This window comes from Carlito syrichta, unplaced genomic scaffold (genome assembly GCF_000164805.1).
Source record: "Carlito syrichta isolate Samal-C Ts95f unplaced genomic scaffold, Tarsius_syrichta-2.0.1 Scaffold315645, whole genome shotgun sequence".
In the NCBI taxonomy this organism is placed as follows: domain Eukaryota; kingdom Metazoa; phylum Chordata; class Mammalia; order Primates; family Tarsiidae; genus Carlito; species Carlito syrichta.
In genome coordinates this window covers 65922-79314 of record NW_007259741.1, presented here as the reverse complement: position 1 = coordinate 79314, position 13393 = coordinate 65922, and positions in this window count along the sequence as shown.

The following is a 13393-nucleotide window of genomic DNA, read 5'->3' as shown; positions in this document are numbered from 1 at the left end:
AAAAAAAAAAAGACAATTGAGGAGAGACAAGAGTAAAATAGGAAGGAGCTGATAACTGAAATAACAGCAGTAATGTGATTGAAATAAATAACAAGCTAATAAGCATGAAAAGCAGAATTAGCCAAGCAGAAGAAAGGATCTCAGAGCTTGAAGAGCAAAATACAAAACTAACCCAAACTGTCAAAACCATAAAAAAGAGCTTTAAAAGGCAGAACAAAACCTTCAAGAGATGAATGATTACTTCAAGAGACCAAATCTAAGAGTAATGGGACTTCCTGAGGCAGAAAGAGAGACAGAGACCACACTAGAACAAACATTGCACAAAATTATTCAAGAAAACTTTCCTCATCTCATCAGTGATGCAAAAATTCAAACATAAGAGATTCAGAGAACCCCTGCAAGACAACAAATGAGAAGACCAACTCCCAGACACATAATAATTCACCTAAACAAAGTAGTAGGTATGAAAGAAAAAAATCCTAAAGGCAGCAAGAGAATAAGGTCAGACTACCTACCAAGGAAGATGAATTAGAACAGCAGCAGATTTATCTACAGAAACCCTTCAGACTAGGAGAGCTTAGAACCCAATCTTCAAAGTTCTCAAAGATAAACAATTTCAACCAAGACTAACCTACCCAGCCAAGCTAAGCTTTATCAGTGAGGGAGAATTAAAATCTTTCCCAGATAGCCGGCTCGGTGACTCAGCCTGTAATCCTGCACTTTGGGAGGCTGAGGTGAATGGATTGTCTGAGCCCGCAGATTTGAGACCCACCTGGGCAACTTGGTGAGACCTCATCTCTACAATAAATCAAAAAATCAGCCGGGCATGGTAGCACATGCCTGTAATTCCGGCTACTCGGAAGACTGAGGTGGAAGGATCACCAGAACCCAGCAAGTCAAGGCTTCAATGGCCAGGAGCGGCCACTGCACTCCAGTCTGGGTGACAGAGTGAGACTCCAACTCAAAAGTAAAATAAAATAAAATAATCTTTCCCAGACGTCCAATCCCTAAGAAGTTATGCTGCTTCCATACCACCTCTACAAGAAACACTTAAGAAAATATTAAACACAGAAGAAAAGGAGAAAAGAATGACAATGTTCTTCACAAGAGTACAGGGGGAAAATGGAAAACACACATGAATCAACCCCAAAACTATAGGAAAGACAACAAATAAACAGAACAACAAAAACTCTAAAAAGAACCTCAGGAAGAACCCCACATTTCAATAATTAGCCTGAATGTGAATGGACTAAATGCACCACTGAAAAGACACAGGATGGTGGACTGGATAAGAAACCGTGACCCCATTATTTGCTGTATCCAGGAGACTCATCTCACTACAAGGGATGCACACAGACTCAAAGTTAAAGGATGAAAAATGAGTTTCCAGGCAAATGGATCACAATAGAAGGCAGACGTTGCAATCTCAATATCAGACAAAACAACCTTTAAACTATCAAAAATTTAAAAAGATGCAAAAGGACACTACATAATGATAAAAGGTTCAATCCATCAACAAGAAATATCCATCCTAAACTACATGCACCCAACATAGGAGCACCAGCATTTATAAAACAACTACTAAATAAACTAAAAAAATATATATTAACTCTAACACTATTATAGCAGGGAACTTAAATACCCCACTGACAGCTCTACATAGATCATTGAGGCAAAAAATCAACAAGGAGATCCAGAACCCAAACTTGACACTTGATCTAAGGGCTTAGTGGATACCTACAGATTATTCCACCCAACAACCACAGAATATACATTCTACTCATCACCATATGGAACATACTCCAAGATCAATCACATCCTTGGTCATAAATCAAGCATAAACAAATTCCATACGGTTGAACTCTTGCCATGCACATTCTCAGACCACAGTGGAATAAAAATAAATATCAAAGCCCATGTCTTTGTGGGCTTTATTTCCCCAAAGCCCACAAAGACATGGACATTAAACAGCATGATGCTGAACAACAACTGGATCAACACTGAAATAAAGCAGAAATTGAAAGATTCCTGGAAACAAATGAAAATGAAAAAACATCTTACCAAAACCTCTGAGATGCCATGAAATCAGTTTTAATAGGAAAATTTATATCTCTACGAACACACCTCAAGAAAATGGAAAAATCACAAATGGAGAGCCTAACAAATCACCTAAGGGAGCTAGAAAGAGAAGACCACCAAAACCCCAACTTTAGCAGAAGAATCAAAATCACAAAAATAAGAGCCCAAATACAAGACATAGAGGACAAAAATATCTCGGCCTGTAAACCTGCACCTTTGAGAGGCTGAGGTGAGTGGATTGCCTGAGCCCATGATTCGAGACCTGCCTGGGCAACTTGGCGAAACCTCAACTCTACAATAAACCAAAAAAATTAGCCGGGCGTAGTAGCACACGCCTGTAATTCCAGCTAATTGGAAGGATCGCCAGAGACCAGCAGGTCGAGGCGACAGTAGCCGAGAGCGGCCACTGCACTCCAGTCTGGGCGACAGAGTGAGACTCCAACTCAAAAAAAAAAAAAAAAAAAGAAAACATCGACAAAACAAAAAGTTTGTTCCTTGAAAGATAACAAGATTGATGGGCCCCTAGCCAGAATGACCAAGAAAAAGCCCAAATAAAAACAATCAGAAACACAAAAGATCAAGTCACAACTGACCCCAAAGAAATACAAAAGATTATCAGAGATTACTATGTACACCTATATGGAAACAAACTTGATAACCTATTTGAAATGGAGGACTTTCTGACATCACACAACCTCCCTAGGTTAAAACAAGACACTGAGCCACTAAGTAGACCAATAACAACCCAGGAAATTGAGTCTGTCATATGAAAACTACCTACAAACAAAAAGCTGTGGACCAGATCGCTTTCCAGCAGAATTCTGCAAAACATACAAAGAGGAGCTTATACCTATCCTATTGAAAGTATTCCAGGCAATTGAGAAAGATGAAATTCTCCCCAAATCATTTTATGAAGCTAAGATTACACTGATACCCAAACAGGGTAAAGATGCAACAAAGAAAGAGAACTACACGCCAATATCCCTTACAAACATAGATGCAAAAATACTCAACAAGATTCTAGCAAATTGGATCCAAAAATACCTTTAAAAAATCATCCACCATGACCAAGTAAGCTTCATCCCCAGGATGCATGGCTGGTTCAACATTTGCAAGACCATAAATGTCATTAAATATATCAACAGATGTAAAAACAAGAACCACATGATTATCTCATTAGATGCAGAAAAAGCTTTTCATAAACTCCAGCATCCCTTCTTGATAAAAACCCTCAAACACCGAGGTATAGAAGGAACATACCTCAAAATAGTAAGTGCCATCTATGACAAACCCACAGCTAACATATTGCTAAATGGACAGAAACTAGAATCATTTCCCCTGAAAACTGGAACATGACAAGGCTACCCACTCTCACCCCTGTTGTTCAATATTGTGTTGGAAGTCCTACCTCAGGCAATTAGACAAGAGGAGGAAATAAGAGGTATCCAAATAGGAAAAGAGGAAGTCAAGTTATCCCTCTTTGCTGATGATATGATCCTATACCTTGAAAATCCAGAAGAATCTGTCAAAAATCTGCTTGCACTGATAAAGGACTTTGGGAATGTCTCAGTGTACAAAATACATGTGCAAAGGACAGTTGCATTCCTTTACACCAACAACAAGCAGGCAGAGATCCAAATAAAAAGTACAATCCCATTCACAATAGCCACCAAAAAAAAAAAATACCTCAGCATTTTCCTAACCAGAGAAGTGAAAGCCCTTTACAATGAAAATTACAAAACACTGCTTAAAGAAATCCAAGAAGACACAAACAAATGGAAAAATATTCCATGCTCACAGATAGTAAGAATCAACATTGTTAAGATGTCCATCCTACCAAAGGCAATATACAGATTTAACGCAATACCCATTAAGCTACCAACATCAATCTTCTCAGACCTGGAAATGACAATACAGAAACTCATATGGAAACATAAACAACCACGAATAGCTAAAACAATCCTTAGCAAAAGAAACAAAGCAGGAGGTATCACACTTCCAGACTTCAAACTTTACTATAAGGCTACAGTAATCAAAACAGCCTGGTATTGGTACAAGAACAGGCACATAGACCAATAGAACAGGATAGAGATTCCGGAAGCAAAGCCTCAATTCCTCAACCAGCTCATCTTTGACAAAGCCTCCAACCACAACAACTGGGGAGAGGAGAACCTATTCAGTAAATGGTGCTGGGAAAACTGACTAACCACATGCAGAAGATTGAAACAGGAACCCTACCTATCACCATACACAAAAATTAACTCTAAATGGATCAAAGACCTGAATGTAAAACCTCAAACTATAAGAATCTTAGAGCTGGACTCAGTGGCTCAGCCTGTAATCCTGCACTTTGGGAGGCTGAGGTGAGTGGATTGCCTGAGCCCATGGGTTCGAGACCCACCTGGGCAACTTGGCAAGACCTCATCTCTACAATAAATCAAAAAAATCAGCCGGGTGTGGTAGCGCGTGCCTGTAATTCCGGCTACTCAAAAGGCTGAGGCGGAAGGATTGCTGGAGTCCAGCAGGTCGCTGCAGTGGCTGGGAGCGGCCACCGCACTCCAGTCTGGGTGACAGAGTGAGACTCCAACTCAAAAAATAAAAAATAAAAAGAATCTTAGAAAATTCAGGAGACACCCTTATGAAAATTGGAACTGGCAACCAATTCCTATTCAGAATCCTAAAGGCCAATACCTTAAGAAATAAAATAGACAAGTGGGACCTCATCAAATTAACAAGCTTCTGCAAAGCAAACGAAACCATCAAGAGAGCAAGGAGACAGTCCACAGAATGGGAAAATATATTTGCCAACTGTTTATCTGACAAAGGCCTAACATCGAGGATCTACAGGGAACTCAAACACACCGAAAGGAAAAAAAACAAACAGCCCCTTTAAAAAGTGGGCAAAAGACATGAATAGACCCTTCTCAAAAGAAGATATATGGGCAGCCAACAGATACATGAAAATGTGCTCTGCCTCACTCATCATCAGAGAAATGCAAATCAAAACCACATTGAGATACCGCCTAATCCCAGAATGGCCATCATTAATAAAACAAACAATAACAGATGCTGGCAAGGATGTAGAGAAAAAGGAATGCTTCTACACTGCTGATGGGAATGCAAACTAGTACAACCTCTTTGGAAGACAGAGTGTGGTGATTCCTGAAAGAACTAGAAATTGACCTTCCATATGACCCAGCAATTGCCCTACTGGGAATATACCCAGAAGAACTCAAATCATTCTACAAAAAATATACCTGCACATGTATGTTTGTTGCAGCTCTATTCACAATAACAAACACATGGAACCAACCATGCTGCCCATCAAAGCTGGACTGGATTTTAAAAATGTGGTACATATACACAATGGAATATTATGCTGCTATAAGGAAAGACAAATATATGGACTTTGAAGCAACTTGGATGGATTTGGAGTCGATCATACTCAGTGATTTATCACAGAAACAAAGAACTGAGTTCCATATGTTCTCAGTCATAAACAGAACTTGAAAAATTATAATGCTATAAGAAAGTGATTGGCAGTAGTGGAAAACTGTCAGGGTGGGGGCATGGGTGGGATTGGCAGTTGAGGGAAACTGCTAGGGGAAGCAGGGTTATACCTCATCAATAGTAACTGCATGATCAATGTTTATCCACCTAACCCTGAAATGAACTCCACATCTTTATAATAAAAATTTTTTAAAATAAAATAAAAATAAATAAATAAATAAATAAATAAAAACGAGTAAAAGAAACTTGTCAAAAATTACACATATTAAAATTTCCTTTATATTAATAAAGACAAGAAGCACACAAGACAGTAACAGCTAATGTCTAAAACTACATATGGGTGTATGTATAGCTTCTTAAAATGTTTGAAGAAAAAGGGTTAGAACATGAATCAAAGGAACCTTTATCCTTCTGTATTTTTTTAAAAAAACAAGTCCGTATTTACATTATATTTTTACTATATCCTATTATTACTGGGAGATAACTTAGTATTGTGGCTTACCTTTATTTCTTCCCTGGTAGATTGTTGCCACCAATTCTATTTTTCAGAAAACAGACTCACTTGCAGAGGAAGATCTGCATTAAAGAGGTTAATTGAGAGCAAGATCTATAAGGGGTGAGATAAGCAGGATTAAGCAAAGGGGAAGTTTGTGATGCAGTTAAAGCACAGACCTCACCAATCCACTAGGGATTTGAGCTAGCATGGTTCTTCAGAGTAATTCTGCCTGGTGCAAAAGTAGATAGGGCTTTATTTCCAAGGATAAAACAGTCAATGAAAGGGTCTACACGTCTTCAGGTAATGTCTAGAGAGGGACTCATCTAAGTGCTGTCAGCCACAGTGAAATCTAAACAGCATTCATTGCAAGCATATAAGCTCCTTGGGAATAGAAGTCTAAGTTCGTTTTATTCTAAGTCCTCTGCTTTGTTTTTGACATATAAGAGATCCAGTGAAATTTCACTGGATGAATTAAAACGAAGTAAAGTGTCTTTTAAAAATTATAAAACTTAGTGTTTCTTTACTAAAAGAGTCAGATGAAAGTGATGACAATGAATATCAGAAATACTGATTAGGTCCCCTACTTTTAAGCTCTGTTAAGACATGGCAAAGAGCATAGCCTTTATTGTACATATCTTAGGAGCATTTTAAAGGGTTTTAGCCAATCTGAGGATAAAATTTAGATTTTAATTGATTATTTTGACAACTGTGTGAATGAGAACAGAAGGAAAAGAGATAAACCTTAGACTTTTCCAATAGTTTGGTAATAACTGATGCAGCTCTGAAATAAAGCAGTTGCAGTAAAAACAAAGAAAATTATTTCAAAAGTAGAACTTGTTTCTGTGCTGAGGTAAAGGAGGGAGAAGACTGTAAAGCAGTCCATAATTTTTTAGTCAGTGCTTCTAGATAGTGAAATTAAACAAAATCTAAAACACAAGAGGAATAACAGTTATGGAAGAGAAACCCATTAGGCCTTTGAAACCAGAGTACATCTTGCACATTATTGTATCCTCAGACCACCAGCATAGGGCTAAGCATGTAGAAATATCATAAAAAGAGAATTGGAAAAGTCAGGAAAGTAGGTAAGGTGACATTCAAGGTCTTTTTCTAGTGTATTATTATATGTAAAGAGTGAGTCTTGAACACTAAAATACTCTAGTCTTCTGAAATCACTCCTTGAAGAAACGCCTGATAGCATGTTATCCTTCAGAGGGAATGTCTTCACAGCATGTAGAGACACCTTTCAGAAGTTTAATAGAGGTGCCTTGGGCTTCTGCAAAGACTTGATTTGAACAGTGTTTATCAAATATATTTTAACTATTTTTAAAGTTATACATGAAAACACATTCATCTATATACTAGAATCATATCTAAGCACTTTAGAGACCACTACTGTTTCACTTATGATTTATTTTTGACAAAGAAAGTAGATGTTATAAATTTGAACCTACACTATAAATCCTTACTAGCATAACTCCTGTATGTATACATATTTATATATTTATATATATAGTTTAGAGTTCATAAATGAATGAATATAAAAAGTAGTTGTATTACTTAAAATATATAAAAACACTGATTTAGCCTTATCACTTCACTTTACAGACAAAGAAACTTAGGCCTGGGAAAGTAAAATACTATGTCCAGGACACATAGCCCATCAATGGGAGAGATAAAGGTAGAATTCATTTGACCCAAATGAGAGAGAATAATGCTCTTTTTATTGTACCACATCACTGGGGAGAGGTGAAATTTTTATTCAGAGTACATCCTGCTGCCCCTACTAAGTAGTTACCTTACCCCTTATAGATACTATGATTGAGTGATTCAAAAAGCATTTATGGAACATAGAAAGGTCAAGAAGCACCATGCCATTTATCTAAGAAGCAAAAATTAAAGTCTATAAATTATAAACAAGGGTAGTGACTCTGATGTAAAGAAAAGTCACAGTGAATGAATTAAATCCATATGAGTCTGTAGAAAAAGATTAATTACAAACACATTACCAAGGTGAAGGCCAGGCTGGTGAATAGATAAAGGAGGAAAGTTTTCTGCTCCTTCTCTTTTCTAAAGAAATTATATCTTATTTTCAGTTTCTCTTGCAAGGACTCTTCAGAGATGTGCTCATTTCATCAGCCAAATCATCAAATGTCTCTTGTATACAATCAGTAAGGGGACACTCAGTTAAGCCTACTGAGTACTAAAGTCATAGAGAATAAACAAGCCATCCTCACTTACTTTTGTAGAGCTCACATTTGTGGAGAAGAAGAGAAAGACTCACCTTTCTTCCCTAATAATTGAGTCATTTCTGTTTTCCTCTAAAACACCATTTTTTTGAGAAAAATAATATGAATAATCAGTAAATTGATTGCTTATTAGGCATAGCTAGTGATAATTTGTATTTATTTTTATCTATCCATAGTTTTTGCAATTTTGCTGAACTATTAGATACAGTATTATAATCAGAGTAGACCCTTTATGTGTTCATTTTCTTCTTCTTCCTCTTAAAAAAAGCATCTCATATTTCTCTTCTTAGAGTAAGACATGATTAAATTAGAATAAGTGAGAGTGTGCTTCTTCTGTAGAGAACCAGATAGTAAATATTTTAAGTTTAGCAAGCCATATGATCTCTGTCAGATCTACTCAGCTCTGCCACTGCAGCATGAAAGCAGCCATAGAAAACATGTAAATGTATATGACTGTGTTCCAATAAAACTTTATTCATATACACTAAAATTTGATTTTCAAATAATTTCTGCATGTCACAAAATATTCTTCTTCTTTTTTTTATTTTTCAACCATTGAAAAATATAAGTTCATTCTTAGTCTGCAGACTAGACAAAGGCCACATTTGACCCAGAGGCTATAGTTTGCCTGTTCCTAAACTAGTAACGTAACTTAATTATAAGTTTTACCTAAAGTTAAATTTTGATTCTGTGATTTCAAGAAAGAAATAACTATTTTAGAACAAAGTTTGAGCCAGGCTCGGTGGCTCAGCCTGTAATCCCACGCTTTGGGAGGCTGAGGTGAGTGGATTGCCTGAGCCCATGGGTTCGAGACCTGCCTGGGCAACTTGGGGAGACCTCATCTCTACAATAAATCAAAAAATCAGCCGGGCATGGTAGCATGTGCCTATAATTCTGGCTACTCAGAAGGCTGAGGTGGAAGGATCGCCGAAGCCCAGTGGGTCGAGGCTGCAGTGGCCGGAAGCGGCCACTGCATTCCAGTCTGCGCGACAGAATGAGACTCCAACTCAAAAAAAAAAAAAAAGAACATAGTTTGACTCCACAGAAGGTTTGACATCATTTCCTGATGATCAATAAAGACCACCATGGGAAGAAGAGTATTCCAGTTCAGAAAGTTTATTACAGTAAGCAATCGATGTTTATTACATTAAGAACAACCTTCTTATAAGAATCATAGAAGAAAATGTAAGAGACACACTTTTTCTTTTCTTTTTTTTTTAAGTTGGTGTCTCACTCTATCATCCAGGCTGGAGTATACTGTCATGCTCATGGTTACTGCAACCTTGACTTGCTGAGTTCAGGAGATCCTTCCACTTCAGTCTTTCAAGTAACTGGAACTACAGGTGTGTGCCGCCATGCTTAGCTAATTTTCTTTTTTTATTTATTGTAGAGATGAGTCTTACCATGTTGCCCAGGTGGTCTTGAACCTATGGGTTCAGGCAATCCTTTTGCCTCTGCCTCCCAAAGTGCTGGGATTACAGTCATGAGCCATCACGCCTGGCTAGGAAACATACTTATGCACTTAGGAGTAGACAACCAATTCATGATTAAATCCCCAAAAGACAATGACATAAAAGATACGATAGACAAGTGGGACCTCATCAAGCTGAAAAACTTCTGCACAGCAAAAGAAACCATCAAGAAAGTGGAGAAGCAACCCACAGAATGGGAAAAAATACTTGCTAATTATGTATCTTACAAAGGTCTAACATCCAGGATCTATAAGGAACTTAAACTAGCTGGAGGGAAAAAAAAGCACCCTGATCAAAAGTGAGCAAAAGAGTGAATAGACACTCCTCAAAAGAGGACATATGAGCAGCCAACAGACACATGAAAAAATGCTCAGCTTCACTATTCATCAGAGAAATCCAAATCAAAACCACATTGGGATACTATCTAACTCTGATAAGGATGGCCATCATTAATAGATCAAAAAACAACAGATGCTGGCGAGGACGTAGAGAAAAGGGAACACTTCTACATTGTTGGTGGGAATGCAAATTAGTCCAACCTCTATGGAAAACAGTGTGACCATTTTTAAAAGAACTAGAAATTGACCTTTCACATGACCCAGCAATCCTCCTTCTGAGAATATAACCAGACAGACTTAAAATGTTCTACAGAAAAAATACCTGCACACACGTTTATTACCACACTATTCACAATAGCAAAAACATGTAACCAACCCTACTGCCCATCAAAAGCAGACTGGATTGAAAAAAAAATGTGGTACATATACACAATGGAGTATTATGCAGCCATAAAGAAGGACAAAATAATGTACTTCACAGAAAACTGGATGGATGTAGAGTCCATCATACTTAGTGATTTATCACAGAAACAAAGAACTGAATACCACAGCTTCTCACTCATAAATGGGTCTTGAACATTTATCACAATGCTACAAGAAAGGGATCAGCAGTTACAGGACACTGCCAGGAGAGGGAGGGAGGAGGTTGGGCATGTGGCAACACAAGGATATCTGATCCTAATCCAAGGGAAGTGAGGTCAAGTTGGAGGCCCAAACTTCTCCTGCACATAGACTACTTACGTACCTAATCCTTCCTGACTTGTGCCCCATATCTCAATAATAAAATAAAGAGGAAAAAAAATCTTCTGAGACTCTGTCCTTGTCCATTTTTATTGTTAGTGGATAAACAGCACAATTTTGCTCAGCCTGGCTGAGAGATCATGAGACATACTGAGCTTATTGCAAAACATTTACCTGATCAGCTCTGATAATCATGGTTAAAAAACAAACAACAAAACTCAACTGCAAAGTGAATAAACCTGTTTATCACTGATCTAGAACCCTGGATATAAAAATAAGAAACTTACACTATGGAATTCAACTCAAAGGTCTGTCTTGATTCACATAACAGAACTCACCTAAAGAACAGCCCAAAATTTGATAGTTGTCCAAGTCTTAGTTTTGATGTGGATTTTTATTAGGTCAGCCTGGGCTCCAAGAATGTCAACACAATGGGTCAGCAAGCCAAGCCCCAACGAGTATTAGTCCAATGGGCTAGTAAGCCTAGCCCCAGGAGTGTTGGCTCTAATGGACTGGCAAGCCAAGCCCTGAGCGCATTGCTAATTAGGTAGGCTGGCAAGCCAGCTCCTAGAAGTGTCTCTGCTTCGGAATCTTGCCTTCTGCCATCAGCTCTTCCAGTTCAGCCAGCTCTGTCAGCTGGCAAGCAAGCCTCCAAGGTGCAGAGCTCTTCAGGTCCTATGATCTGTAGCTCTTTAGGTCCGGGTTCTTGTCTTGCACCCAAGAGGAATGAGGGACACAGACAGCTGGAAGGTGGGAAAGCAGAATTTGTTGAGAGGACAGAGAAGTTCTCAGAGTGGGAGGGGACCCAAGGGGGTTGCTGATTTGGAGCTAAAACCTGGTGCTTATATAGCCCTAAAACTGAGCCAATTGGCTAGCACTACCTGTACTGATTGGTGAGTACTAAAAACCAATCAGCAGAAGGTAGGGACCAAATGGTAAGCTGATTGGTCAGCACTTGGCAGTGAGCTGATTGGTTGCTTTTCTATCCTAACAGTGAGTACTTAAGCTCTAGCTTGAAAGACTTAAAGGGGGTTTGTTTACCAACACAAGTATATCTCAGTCAGAGAGGCCTGCAGGAAGTTCTGCTACTTTGTTACTGGAGGGCCCACCCTGTCTGTCTGCCTAACTTTTCTCTAGCTATCCCCTCTCAGTTTCACAAGTCATAAAAACAGTTTCAAGTCTTAACTAAGAGTCTATATTTGGGGAAGCTAGTAGGAAATACAGGCATGCTTAAGTTATGACTAAAGTTCACATTTCAACTAACCTCAAAATATTTTTATCATCAAATATCAGTGAGAATTCTTACATCTTAGAGGAACTAACAGAAATCTGTTATGTAATTCTCAATAATCACTACTTTGAAAAACCAGGTGTTATTAGCACTTTGTAGGAATGACACATTTTCCTAAACCCTGCTCATAAGCCAACACTCTATTGGTTCTTTGAAAGATTTAACATCAACCAGCTGTTCATATTAATGTCATCTTGCTTTTCTCATCCTTGGCCCTAATTTAAACTTTGAATATGACATTAGTTACAGAAACTAACTTTTAAAATTTAGAATCTATTCACATTTGGGTAAATGTCATTTTTTTCCTTCTTCATACATATACTGCTTTAAAAGAAATATTCCTCTGCATCAAACAAATTAGAACCACTATTGTGATATCTAGCTAGCTAGTTATCATTTGTCAATCTACATTTTCATCCTCTGTTCCTGGCTCATAACTATAATATTTAGGCCACTTTAGACCTCAGAAGCAGGCCTTAGGAAACAGAATCTCTCTCTCTGACCTTCTCCTGCCCTCTTTCACCTGCTCCTTTTTCTCCTCAAGAGAGGAATCTTCCTCTGCTATTCTGCCTTGGAGCTAGCCATAAAGAAATTATTTGGCCTACCTTGTCTGACTGTAGGTCATATGACCACTATTTAAGAATGAATCTTGCTCCATATCCTGGAGGAAATAATGCAGTGCAGAGAAGTCAGGAATAATCTGGACAGGTCTTGCTAGATTTTCCACTCATTCTATGAGTATTCGATAATACTCTTTTTATCCAATCACATTTTTACGCAATCGTGTTACATCATTGAACCCAGGTCATCTATATTTCAATCACACTTATTCAGTAAGGACTCCATAAAAGGCCCAAAGGGAAAAGAAAGCTTCTTATAGCTGAACACGTGGAGGTTCCTGAAGGGTGGTATACCCAGAGAAGACATGGAAACTCCACAATCCTTCCCGCATACCTTGCCCTATGCATCTACATCCTTTGTAATATCGTTTGTAATAAACCAGGAAATCCATTTCTTTGAGAACCCAAAGAAGATGTCATGAGAACTCTGATCAGAAGTTCCAGAGATCTGGACTTGCCATTGAAGCCTGATTGGGGATGGGAGGGGAGGATGTCTTGTGGGACTGAGTCCTCAATTTGTAGGATCTGATGCTATCTCTTGGTGGATGAAGTCAGAATTGATTGGAAAACAACCAGCTGGTGTCTGCTACAGAATTGATT